Raw genomic sequence first — 15,032 nt, 5'->3', positions numbered from 1 at the left:
CCTTGGGAACATTCGTCACCGAATGTTAAAGAAACGTACATGAGGGACACAAACATGGAAATATTAGCCCACATAAGGATGCAACAATGCACTTACATCTTATTTCAAAAACCTCAACATAGTTGTAAAACCACAATGAACTTGTCAATTTAAACATGAATGTATGCAATGACATGGTGGTTGAACTTAAGACCTGAGATTTTATAAAGGGCTTAAATTAATACCTTAGGCTTGAGTGGATTGGAAAAGATAAGGATATCGCCTTTGCATGTCTGTTTCGGCCTCCCAAGTAGCACTTTCAACTTGTTGATTTCTCCAAAGGACTTTAACGGAAGCCACATCTTTGTTTCTCAACCTCTTCACTTGTCTATCTAAAATCTGGACCGGAACCTCTTCATAGGTCAAATTATCTTCAAACACCCAGAACATCAAGAGACATAATGGCATTCGGATCACCCACACACTTCCTCAACATAGACACATGAAATACCGGATGAACCAAATTCATTTCGCTAGGCAATTCCAACTCATAAGCTACCTTGCCAATTCTCTTCATCACCTTATAAGGACCCACGTATCTAGGGCTCAACTTGCCCTTCTTACCAAAACGAACCACACCCTTCATGGGTGACACCTTCAAATAGACCCAATCACCAACTCGGAATTCAAGAGCCCTTCTCCTCACATCGGCATAGGACTTTTGGCGACTTTGGGCCGCCTTCAACCTTTCTCTAATCATCCTAACCTTCTCAAGAGCCTCCATAACTAGATTTGGTCCTAACAAGGCCACCTCACCAACATCAAACCACCCAACCGGTGATCTACAACGCCTCCCATAGAGAGCCTCAAAAGGAGCCATACCGATGCTAGAATGATAGCTATTGTTATAGGAAAACTCAATCAATGGAAGATGATCATCCCAACTACCCTTAAGCTCCAATACACAAGCCCTAAGCATATCCTCAAGTGTTTGGATAGTCCTTTCGGCTTGTCCATCCGTTTGCGGGTGAAAGGCCGTAGTAAGCTTAACTCTCGTACCTAGACCCCTTTGAAAGGACTTCCAAAAGTGTGAAGTAAATTGAGTACCACGGTCCGATATGATGGATAGAGGAATCCCATGCAACCTTACCAAGTCATGAATATATAACCTTGCATAATCTTCCGCCCCATATGTTGTCTTTACCGGTAGAAAATGAGCCGATTTTGTCATCCTATCAACCACCACCCAAATAGAATCAAAACCTTTTCTAGTCTTGGGTAAACCAACTACAAAATCCATATTAATTTCTTCCCACTTCCAAGTAGGAATCTCTATGTCTTGGGTTAGACCACCCGGCCTTTGATGTTCGGCCTTGACTTGTTGACAACTATGACAACCGGAGACGAATTTGGCAATGTCCTTCTTCATGCCTCCCCACCAATACACATCCCTCAAATCTCTATACATTTTGGTGGAACCGGGGTGAATGGAGTAGGAAGAATTATGAGCCTCCTCAAGAATTTTCTCCCTCAAACCATCAACACAAGGCACACACAACCTACCTTGGTACCTAAGGGCACCATCTCCCCCTTGGGAGAAAACTTCCACCTTGCCCTCTTTCACCAAGGCCTTCAATTCTAACAAGGAAGAGTCAAGATCTTGTTTTGCTATCACCTCATCAACCAAGGAAGACCTAGCACCATCAACAACGACCACACCACCATTACCAACCTCTTCCAACCTAACCCCCAACCTAGCCAACCGATGCACCTCCCTAGCCATTTCCCTATCACCAATATCAACATGAGCTAGGCTACCCATAGACACCCTACTCAAAGCATCCGCCACCACATTAGCTTTACCGGGATGATAATGCACACTCATATCATAATCTTTAAGAAATTCTAGCCACCTTCTTTGTCTCAAGTTGAGATCTTTTTGGGTGAAGACATATTGGAGGCTCTTATGATCGGTGAACACATCAACATGTACCCCATACAAGTAATGACGCCAAATCTTTAAAGCAAACACCACCGCGGCTAATTCAAGATCATGCGTAGGATAGTTCTTTTCATGCACTTTGAGTTGTCTAGAAGCATAGGCTATCACCTTACCATTTTGCATTAGGACACAACCCAAGCCAACTCTAGAAGCATCACAATACACAACAAATCCCTCAAGCCCATCCGGTAGTGACAATATAGGAGCGGACACAAGTTTATCTTTCAAGGTTTGAAAACTCCTTTCGCACTCGTCGGTCCACTCAAACTTAGCCTTCTTTTGTGTCAACTTAGTCATGGGAGAAGCAATAGAAGAAAACCCATTCACAAATCTCCGGTAGTAACCCGCTAAGCCCAAGAAGCTCCTAATATCCGACGGGGTCAATGGCCTAGGCCAATTTCTAATCACATCGGTCTTCTTAGGGTCTACCTTAATACCATCCCCCGACACCACATGACCTAGGAAGGCAACCTCCCTCAACCAAAATTCACACTTTTCATACTTGGCATACAACTTCTCCTCTCTCAATCTTTGCAACACAACCCTCAAGTGACCCATATGTTCTTCCTCGCTATGCGAATAGATTAAAATATCATCAATGAAGACCACAACAAAGGAATCAAGGTAGGGTTTAAAGATCCTATTCATTAGGTCCATGAAGATAGCCGGTGCATTGGTCAACCCAAAGGACATGACCACAAATTCATAATGCCCATACCTAGTCCGGAAGGCTGTCTTGGGAATGTCACACTCCCTCACCTTCACTTGATGATACCCGGACCGAAGATCAATCTTAGAGAAGTGGCTAGCCCCTTGCAATTGGTCGAACAAGTCATCAATCCTAGGAAGAGGATATTTATTCTTGACGGTGACCCTATTGAGTTGCCGGTAATCAATACACATCCTAAGGGACCCATCTTTCTTCTTCACAAACAACACCGGAGCACCCCATGGTGATTGGCTAGGCCTAATAAAACCCTTCTCCAACAAGTCCTTCAATTGTTCCTTCAACTCCTTTAACTCCGCCGGGGCCATACGGTAAGGGGGAATAGAAATGGGTTGAGTATCGGGGAGGAGGTCTATGCCAAAATCTATTTCCCTTTCGGGAGGAACACCGGGAAGGTCATTAGGAAAGACATCAAGGAATTCATTTACGATCGGAACCGACTCTATAGGAAGGGTTTTGGACTCCACATCCTTAACCCTCACAAGGTGATAGAGACACCCCTTAGAGATCAACTTACGGGCTTTAATGCAAGAGATGAACCTACCCTTGACTACCACATTTTGGCTTTCCCACTCAAGAATGGGTTCACTTGGGAATTGAAACTTGACTCTACGGGTTCTACAATCAATGGAAGCATAGTATGCATGCAACCAATCCATCCCAAGAACAACATCAAAATCGGCCATGTTCAACTCAACAAGATCACAAGGCAATATTTTATGCAAGATGCAAATAGGACAATTTCTATAGACCTTCCTAGCAACAATATATGCACCAATAGGAGTAGACACCTTATATGACTCACGCAACAATTCGGGCTCAACATGAAACTTTTTGGCAATAAAGGGGGTGACAAAAGAAAGAGAGGCACCCGGATCAATTAATGCATATACATCAAAGTCAAAGATTTTCAACATACCGGTAACGACGTCGGGGACTTCATCAACCCCTTGCCTCCCATGCAAAGCATAAAATCGATTGTGCCTTGGAGCACCATCTTGTCGGCCCCCTCTCCCCAAAGGAACCGCATTGGCACCTTGTGGACGGACCTCCTTACCCTTGTTGCGATTTCGAGGACAATCCATTGCCTTGTGCCCCATTTCCCCACAACTATAGCAAGCACCGGTATTTCTCAAGCACGGGCCACCATGGCCCTTACCACACTTCGGACATACATCAATAGGACCCATACCACCAACACCTTGGGCCCTTGGAACATCGTTGGCAAACCCCTTATGGGGCGTATGAGAAGACCCTTGACCTTGATGAAACCGGCCTCCCCTTCGACTTTGGAACTTGCCCTCAAAACGGGCCCTCTTGGCCTCATGACCCCTCCTCTTCCTCAACTTCTCTTCCTCCATTTGTTCGGCATAGACCATCAAGCGGGACAAATCCATGTCACTAATCAACATTGCGGACCGGCATTCTTCACTCACTAGGTCGGACACACCCATCACGAATTTGTTCATTCTAGATCGTGAGTCGGCAACCAAGTGTGGAGCATATCTTGAAAGTTGGTTAAACTTGAGGGCATACTCCCTCACACTCATAGACCCTTGTTTTAAATTCATGAACTCCACCAATTTGGCTTCCCTAAGCTCAAGAGGAAAGAATCGATTAAGGAAAGCCGTTTTGAACTCTTCCCAAGGCACCACATAGTTTGCCCCCTTCTCTTCTTTCCATTGGTTGTACCATATTTGGGCCACCCCTTTTAGTTGGTAGGCCGCCAACTCCGCCTTATCTTCTGACCTCATGCCCATGATAGCTAATATCTTGTGGACTTCATCAATGAACTCTTGAGGGTCTTCATCTAACTTAGACCCATAGAATTCCGGGGGATTCATCCGCACGAAGTCTCTCACCCGAGATGCCGGGGTAGGAGCCTGAGGAGCTTGGGCCCCGTGGTTGGCTTGATTAGCCATAGCTTGAGCAAATAAAGTAAGGGCATCCCGAAGATCCCCATTGGTCGGTTGTTCCTCGGGTGCGCGGGCTCGTCTTCCTCTTGTATTAGGCATGATCTAGCATAGCAAAGAGCAACCGTTAGGGAAGAACTTAATTCAACTCTATAGCACGACTTAGAACAAGGAGAAGGGAAACATTTCCTAAAACGTCTCATAGCCTCCTACTCATAGTTGTGGTGCACAACACAACCATGAATCGGACTCTAATCAACGCGGTGGGTTGGACTCCGAGGATCTATCAACCTAGTGCTCTGATACCAAGTTTGTCACGACCCAAGCCTAGGGCCTAGACGTGACCGGCGAATGGGGAACCCGAAGGAACCCCAAACAAGCCTCATAGCGTATCATTACACATCCTTGGTCGCGGAAGCAATTAAAATGACCATAAGCAATAAGCATAATCAAAGGGGGAAATCGGGACTAAGGGAGCAAGAGAAAAAAGGAAGAAATGGTACATAAATACCATAGATGAGTCAAGCTCAAGCATAATACACAACTTGTCCAACACCACCTCTAAACATGAGTACTTAGCGGGGGCCAAGACAAACTACCGGGCTCACCCTCATAGTCAAAACATAACTAAAAAGAAAAGTCTTATACATAGCAAAAGATCATGAGCAACGTCCCCGGAATGGAGGACTCACCAATAACCTTGATAGGAAATCGTATTAGCCACGCGGAGGAGGATGGTCAAGCGGTGCTCCGGTCCCTACATGGTGACATCATGTAGGCATAGAGTATGCGTTAGTACGTTTGAATGTACTAAGTATGTGGGATGCAATGCAATGCTACAATAGATGGACATCATAGGAAAAATGCATAATCATACCCGATAGATAGCACATTAGAGAAATGATATGTATAATGATGCTTACATAAAAATCATATTTAGTGGGACGTAGTACATGTGTGGTGAGTGACCATCAATATAGTATTTCCAAGGCCTACCACCCCCTTGGAGAGGCGAAAGAGGTACAAACCCCTCAATGTGGTTACCCGGGCCTACCACCCCCCGAGCTAGGGACCAAGGTACAAACCCCTCGATGTGGTTATACGGGCCTACTACCCCCCGTACTAGGCAACCAAGGTACAAACCCCTCGATACGGTTATACGGGCCTACTACCCCCCGTACTAGGCAACCAAGGTACAAACCCCTCGATACGGTTATACGGGCCTACTACCCCCCGTACTAGGCAACCAAGGTACCAACCCCTCGATACGGTTACCCGGGCCTACAACCCCCCGAGCTAGGCTTGGTCGACTCACACACTATATAGAGAAAATCATATACATGTATCCATTTCATCATCATTTCAATACTTATATAATCATCCGACTCATAGGACGTACATTGGACCTTCCATTTCATAAGAATTCTATAAATGGCATTTTATCAAACATATGGTGGGCTACTTGTTCATGTAAATAAAATCATGTGTTTCAAGAGTACTAAGTCCAACCAATTTCAAAATCCATATAAAACAGCCCACCAACAACATACATATATATATACATATATAACAACCTTCATAATTTGATCATGGAGGCATGAAAACCATAAACATCATATAATCATTCCATTTCATGATAATATACAAAAATAGACCATAATAGGATGTGTAGTAATAATTCCATAATTCAAGAGTTCATAAATGATCATAAGGACCCATAAACTTGAAGTAAAATAGAGGATAAATGGTTGGACTTGTGGAAAGGAAGGTTTCCACAATCAACCCACATACCTCAACTTTGGAGAATCCTTGATGAAGATTGGAATGGAGAATTGATGCTTGAGATTGAGTCTTGAATCCGGAATTAGAACTTGAGATGTTTGAATTTGGTTGAAGATCTTGGTGGAATTTTGGAGAGGGATTAGTGAGTGTTTTTGAGTGTTTTGAAGCTAGAAAGAAATATAAGTAAGTATGGGACAATCCTTTTTTTTATAAAAGAAAAACGTCCCAGCCGCTACAGTAACGTAGCTCACTGGAATTTGCAAATCTGCTCCGTTAGGTTTTACGAAAATGGTCATAACTCCTTCATCCTAACTCGAAATGAGGTGAAACCAATTGCATTGGAAAGATAACTCGAAGGGCTTTAATTTAATAGGTAGTGGCCCTGCCAGTTCCTTGTGTTCTAAGAGATATGCCCCTTTAAAGTTGACCCTGAAAATCGCATTTTTTGCGATTTTTGAATTTTGATACGGTTGCTCTAAAATTCGGGTTGGACCCATTTCCCACTCAATTTTACCCCCTGAATAAGAATATGAAGTCGAATTTCCGAAATCATGCACGGATTTTGAGATATATGGAAATAACAATTATAGGTGTTTCCGAAGCTCATTTTCGGGCATTTTTGGGGTCGTTTCAGATTTCATGCAATCTTAATTGTTGACACCCAATTTTGACCCTCCACATTATAGGCTAGTCATTGAGCTTCTTTAATTTCAAACGACTTGAGATAATTACTTTTATAAAACTCAATATTTTTCATGTTGTTTTAAAAAGTTTTGTCACTTTTTATAATTTTTAAATAATATATATATTTTATATAATTAGTATATTTTATCAATATTCAAAAATCATCTCAAAAAGATTTTGTTTCTTTATTAAATATTTTTATTAATTAGTTTAAGTTAATCAATAGTTATGTTTTTGAGTTTATTAGTTTATATTTAAGATAAATTATTTTATTTCATCAAGTTAAGAAACTTGTAAATTAATCAATGTCAATTCATCTTATTTAAATTCTAGTCGAATTTGCTGAACTAACTTAATTTGGCTATGTTTTAAATTTCAACTGGCTATAATTATAACCCATTTGGTCTTTTCTCAATTACAAAATTAGTCACTTCCTTACCTCACCTTCAAACCATTTTAAGACCAAATTTGGGTCAAACCCAACAACCTTAATGAATTCCTACAACCCAGTTCTATTAGCAGCCTAATACCTCGATTCCCCTAAAAGATTTCTGAGCCCACCATCCTCCAAACGTTCACAATATAGAAGCAATTCCAAACGGCGTCAATCATGACGTCATCAACTACAATTCCAATGTTCAACACTGAGACACATACACTCAGCATACACAACATCAATATATACGAAAACAACTCATTTGTCATCTTTTTTGAATGATCCCTTACAAATAGTACATCCATTTATTCCCCTCGTCATCTTCTTGTTCTCCATCGACAACCAGTACGCCTACTAGCAACTTTATCCGTCCACTTTGCTTGTCCTCGCCTCCAAATCCTTTGAAATCCATTTGTAGTTGTTCAAAATTGATGGAGAATCAGCTTTTTCTGATTCAAGAGAGGAAATGTTTGAATTCGAATTCAAAAACCCTAATTTTATATTCATTCCACCCTCTCCCCCATTTCGTAGCCCTAAACCCCTCTATATATACCCTACTAATTCATTTAGTTGAGGGGAGGAATTTTTGGCTAAAAAAATGAAGGATTTCAAAGTCTTTTGGACCTTGAAACTTTCGTAACCAAAAGCTTGTTGGAAATCTTATGGAAAATACCTTCTCTACGAACACATGTATTGAATTCTTCAAAGCTTGAGGCGTGTCAAAGACATCGTCCTTATGGGTATTTCACCCCATATTGGTGTATCCCCCAAGATTCAACAAGCTCTTTTAGTGTAAAATTAGGAGACAAAATCTAACAACGATTCAATAAAATAAACCCAACAAAAGAATATGAAAGAAAGAGGTAAGATCAGTTGATTTGCTCTCTGTAATTTCACCTCCCCTAAACAAGAACACTTGAGGAATATATATACATCCACTAATTATAATTCACCAACGGTCAAAGAAGTTATAGAGTCATAAGTGTTGTTTAATGAAAATTAAAGACAAATCCACGAATTGAAGGCAATTCATTTCAAGAAATAGATGTTGGCAACATTTATAAATTGACCAACTTTAATACTAATTTATGAGATAATTAACAGGATTTTTACACTTATTTAATAGGCTAAATATAGATAATAATATGAATACTTCCTTTTGAGATAGTAGAATCATTTTTCCTACAATCCCCTACATATGTCAAAAATTATATGAAGAAATATAATGAAATAAGAAGTTTTGTTGAGTTTTAACATATAATTACAATGCATTGAATCTGGTGTTGCGTAAACTATAAACTAGACCTAGATAAAATAAGATTTAACTAATAGAAAAATTGGTGAAGCTTACAACTTCAATGAATCAATAATTCTTTGGTAAGTCCAGCTTCTGATGCTATTACATTTACCTACACAATCTTTTTCGTTATCACGATTTTGCACTAAGAGGTGATGAGTCCACAAATTGGACTCGTTTAGGGCTATATTTTAATGGAACTTGTGTCCTCAAATGCTTATTTTATCTCAATATCTGATGAAAACTCTTAAGTTTCAAGAATTTGAAGTTTGAAGGAAAGCATGGACACTACGTCGCAAAAAGGAATGAAAAGGCTAAAAAGAACGAAGAAACGAAGGCCTGAGGATTGCCGAGTCCACTTGGCGAGTAGCCGAAGGGTCTTACTTCGCCTTTTGTTCCAGTGTGCTGAGCACTGAAGGAAAGGATCAAGTCGGCGGAAAAAGGGAATAGTCGGCACATTGCCGAGAAGTATAACCCCAACAAAGAGTTGGGGTCTAACCCACAAGGAATGGTATAGTATGGAATTCTATTAAGAAGTGAAAGTTGTGCTCTAGTCATTCATAGAAGTAAACATTATCTAATTAAAGCAACACAAATTAAAAGGGTTTGACAACAAGTGTCAGATGGGGGATTAGGTTTGTCAATTAACAACTTTGGAAATAGGGGAGTAGATAAGTAGAGAAGGATTCTCGGGGATGTGATCGATTAAATGTTAATTTCACTATATGGGTAATTGTAGTTTACTAACAATTTTTGAAGCTTAGTAGGTAGGATAGACTATAGATGTGGTGGCTTTCTCTCGAACAACTATTACGATTCAAGCGAGATCTCTCAAACCTCGATAAGTATAACAATATAAATAGCCCAATACCTCAATTAATCTACTCTCTCAAGCTAGATTGGTATGATCGAGTTTAGATTCTCTCGCTTGAGCTGAATCAACAATAACCAATCACTACAATCATCAATCAATAGGCTTAATTCTAGAACTTGTTTCTCAAGCAAGCCCAAAACACTAAGTTATAATTGCATTTGCAACTACAATTCAAATGTTAATACACAACTACCAATCAAACCCACTTCAAAATAACATTTAAAATCAGTAAACAACAATACCCATAAGTTAATTAAAATAGATAATCACATGATCACACCCCCAATAATGGGGGAGGGGGGGGGGGTTTATCTACACATTATAAGAAGTGAGAAACAATTACAAATTATGTTATCCATGAATTGGGTAATGATTCCCAAGTCTCTTCAATGCTTCCAATAAACTCCAATTGAATACCCACTTTAAACTACTACTTAAAAACTCTAAAAATTAGTCTTGGGGTATCAAGAACTCAAGGTAAAACTCTCAAAACACTTGTTTAGAATCTAGGAATTCTCCAACGACCCTTAAAACTCTTTTCAAATATTACATTTATACTCTTCCGAATTGTAGCTTGTGGGCTGATTGGCGGAGTTAGTCAAACATTGCTGACAAGGTCGGCGATGCGCCAAGTGCCACGTTTCATCGCCATCTATCCTTGCCTCTTCAACCTCTGAGTTTTTTAACTCTAGGCGATCAAGATCGATGTCACCGATCCATTCCGTGGTTCACCGACTATCCATTTCCATCGTCAAGTTGGCTTGTTCCCTAAGGCTGGCATGCCAGAAACTTTGGCGAGCTAAAGAGCCACTCAGTGGTTCGCCGAGTGGTCTTAGCGATCACCTGGAATGCCTTTTTTGAACTCCTTCAGCTTTTCACTCCTTTTTTCTTGAAAATGTCCTTGCCTTGTTCCTTTGCCTTCATTGCTGCAAATCAATATTTTGACATCAATATAGCTGAGGACAATAAAACTATGAAAACAAAGCCCTAAATTTGTCAAAATCTCAGACTCATTAGTCTTATGCTTTGATCTTCCTTAGAATTTTGTAGTAGGGTTTGAGATAGGAGACAAAATAATTAAAGAAAATAGAAATAGGGATATTTAGGGCTTTATAAGAGTTAAATAAATTTCGTTTTAAGGTTTTCCTAGTTGTATAAGGAGAAGAAAATTACATTATTTAGAATTTCCCCGGTGCTAAAATGGAATTGCACTACATTATTAAGTTAAATGATCATTACTCTGTAACCCTAATTTGGAATGACACAAATTTGGTGGCGTTTGAAAGATAATTTAAAGACCTTTGATTTAATAGTTTGTGGATCATGCAACTCTTCATATTCTTAGAGATATGGTCTGTCCAGATAGACATTAGCTAGTGGATCCACGTAAGGTAGAAGTTCATGGTCTTACCTTGGCATGTACGGCAACCCTTTTCAGTGTGGAAGACACTGGACTCCATATTATTAGCTCACATGGTCTTAAATGTCGGTTAAGGCTACTTCCCACATGTTATGATGATTTATGGTTACTTAAAGAAGTATCTAATATGGAACATAAGGATAAGTTTACTTGCATCGGCCTTATTTATGAACTATGTTTTTGAACCTTTTATCATGTATTTCTAATTTTTTTTCTAGCATATTATAAACTGTCCCTTTTTAGCATGTTTATACATGAATTTATGCATGGCAATCATACTTGTTACATTGTTGTACTAACACATATTCTTGCCTACATATCTCCAAATGTAGGCTCTAAAATTTAGGGTTCACAGTTTAATGGCTAGAGGTTGTTAGAGAGATTTCGAGTCGTGGTGAGTCCTCATGCTTTGAGGATCAAACTTTTATAGCTTTGGGTCATTTCTTACTTTCAGACTTTATATGTGATGTCAGGGTTACGTCATCCCAGTCACTATTGGTGTATTAGATGGCATATGAGACTTTTGTAGACTTCCGCTTTACTTTGATAAAACTCTTAGACTTGAAATATTTCTTGTTACCTCTTTTGATTTTCTAATATCTTGTTATGTATGCTACGTGGCTTGTGTAGGGCATCTCAGGATCCTATACGTCATGTTAAACCTAATAGGTACCTTGGGTCATCACAATCTTGGTAATGAGAGCACAATGTTTAGAATAGTCCTAGGATGTCTCATAAGCCACGTCGAGTAGAGTCTTGTTCATGAGTGTGAAGCACAAAAAATTAAGAATGAAAGGCTATAGGATGTTTACGAAACTCCACTTCTTTCATTACTCTAAAGTCGTACGATAAAGTTTAACTCTATAATGTCTCTCTCATAATCCTTATCTAATTCTCTATAAGATATGGCTACTCGAAGAGCATACGCTAGAAGGAATTCAGGAGAGATTATGGAATGAGAAGCTCCTCCACAAGATCCTCCAGTTCAGCTCGATCCTTTGGCAGATAAAGTGATTACTGCGGAGTTTAGGGTTGCATTTCAAGTGTTGGCTCAATCCATGACGGTTCAAGTCAATAGGGAGGTTGTGGCCCCTGTGAAAGAGAATGCGGATACGAAGACATCTAGAGTGAGGGATTTGACTAAGATGAATCTTCCGAAGTTACATCATTCTAAGTTAAGGATGATCCTCAAGAGTTCAATGACAAGGTGTATGAGGTGTTGATGATTATGGGAGTGACGCCAGTGGAAAAGGTGGAATTGGCCGCTAATAACTTAAGGGTTATGCTCAAGTTTGGTTCAACCAACGGAAGAAAGGGAGGGCAGTTGATGCGGGTCTTCTCGATTGGGAAAATTTTAAGGTTTCTTTCCCTGATAGGTTCTTTCCTCTTGATATGAGAGAGGAAAAAGTGCTTGAATTCATCAAACTTCATCAAGGAAGTATGAGTGTGAAGGAATATGCTTTGAAATTCACAAAATTGTCTCGATATGCTCCTACTATAGTTTTTGATCCTAGGGAATGAAGGATTAAGTTCATTTCGGGTGTGTCCGAGATGGTGGTTAAGGAATGACGTACCTCTGTGCCTCTCATTGTTATGGATATTTCTTGTCTCATGGTTCATGCTCATTAAATAGAAGAGGAGAAACTTAAGGAAAGATCTAGGGAGGCAAAGAGGACCCACACTAGTGAGGTAATTTCTCATACTTAAGGTTCGATGAACAAGGTTGTTCTATGTTTAGACAATGGTTCTCCAGTCAAGGTTCCTCTAATTTTCCTTCTAAGTTCAACAAAGAAAGAGTGTCTAACCCTAAGACTCAAACTGGAGATAGTTGTTGATTTTAATTGCCTACTTGTACGAAGTGTGGAAAGAAACATGTGGGTATGTGTCTAGCGTGTTTAAATGATTGTTTAGATTTTGGTAAGATGGACCACAACATAAGAGATTTTACTTTAGTTTCTAAAAGAGAGATATAATCATCGAAATGCTCAACCAAATCCTCCATCCGGTTCTAGTGGGAGTCAGAAGCAGAACTGATTCTATGCACTTCAGAATCGTCATGAGCAAGAGTATTCCCTTGTTGTGGTTACCGGTATGTTGAAAGTCTTTCACCTAGATGTTTATGCTTTACTTAATTCTGGTGCTACCTTGTCTTTTGTGATGCCATATATGGCCATAAGGTTTGATATTCTTTCGGATATTTTGCTAGATCATTTTTCCATCTCTACTCAAGTTTTTGATTCTATTGTGGTTAAGAGGGTCTATAGAAAGTGTCCCATCTCCTTGTCTCATAGAGTTACTCATGTTGATCTGGTAAAGCTTGATATGCTGGATTTAAATGTTATTCTTGGTATGGATTGGCTGCATTCATGTTATGCTTTTATTGATTGTGGGACTTGGGTAGTCAAGTTTCAGTTTCCAAATGAACCCATCCTAGAGTGGAAAGGGGAAATTCTATGCCTAATGGTTAGTTTGATTCTTGTCTTAAATCTAGGAAGATGATTTCTAAGGGTTGCATTTACCATTTAGTTTGGGTGAGGGATATGGATTTTGAAACCCCTACTCTTGAGTCGGTCCCCATTGTGAATGATTTTCTAGAAGTGTTTTCGGAGGATTTACCCGGTATTCCTCCCGAAAGAGAAATAGACTTCAGTGTTGACCTTCTCCTAGATACACAACCTATTTCTATCCCTCCTTACTAATGGCTCTGGCAAAACTAACAAAATTAAAAGTGCAACTGAAAGATTTGTTGGATAGGAGTTTCATCTGACCGAGTATCTCTCCATGGGGTGCTCTAGTTTTTTTCGTTAGAAAGAAAGATGGTTCGCTTCGTATGTGTATTGACGACTAAAAATTGAATAAAGTTACTATTAAGAATAAATATCCTCTCCTAAGGATAGATTATTTGTTCTATCAACTTCAATAGGCAAGTTACTTCTCTAAGATTGACCTTTGGTCGGGATATCACGAATTAAGGGTGATGGACCATGACGTTCCAATTATGGCTTTTCAAACTCAGTATGGTCATTATTACTTTTTGGTATTGTCATTTTATTTGACTAATGCTCCAGCCGCATTTATGAATTTAATGAATACGGTGTTTAGACAATACCTTGATATATTGGTGATTGTGTTCATTGATGATATATTGATCTAATCAAGGAGTGAAGATGAGAATACCACTCATTTGAGGATTATGTTGCAAATCCTCAAGGACCAACAACTCTTTTCAAAGTTTAGAAAGTGTGAGTATTGGTTAAGGTCAGTGGCTTTTCTTGGCTGTTTGTTTCCGAAATGTGTATTAAGGTAGATCCTAAGAAGACTGATGCGGTCAAGAGTTGGCCTAGACCACTATACCCTTCGGATATCAGAAGTTTCTTAGGTTTAGCCAATTACTATAGATGGTTTGTTGAAGGGTTTTCTTCAATTGCCTCTCCATTGACGACATTGACTCAAAATAAGGTTATGATCATATTGTCCGGATCATGTTAAAAAATATTTTTAAGAATTGAAGGATAAAATTACTTCCGCTCTGGTATGGACTTTACCAGAAGGGACTGATGGTTTTGTGGTTTATTGTGACGCCTCGAGAATCGAGTTAGGATGTGTCCTTATGTAAAATGAGAAGGTTATTGCCTATCCCTAAAGGCAACTTATGTTTCATAAGAAGAATTATCCTACCTATGATCTTGAACTGGCGGCAGTTGTGTTTGCTCTTAAGATTTGGAGGCATTATTTGTATGGTATTGATGTCGATGTCTTTATTAATTGCAAGAGTTTGTAATATGTGTTTAATCGGAATGATCTAAATCTTCGCCAAAGGAGGTGGCTTGAGTTACTGATGGATTACGATATGATTGTTCTCTATCACCCCGGTAAGACAAATGTGGTGGAATATGCTCTTAGTCATTTATCTGTAGG

This window comes from Solanum stenotomum, chromosome 3 (genome assembly GCF_019186545.1).
Source record: "Solanum stenotomum isolate F172 chromosome 3, ASM1918654v1, whole genome shotgun sequence".
In the NCBI taxonomy this organism is placed as follows: Eukaryota; Viridiplantae; Streptophyta; class Magnoliopsida; order Solanales; family Solanaceae; genus Solanum; species Solanum stenotomum.
Note: the sequence above shows the minus strand (reverse complement) of the source record.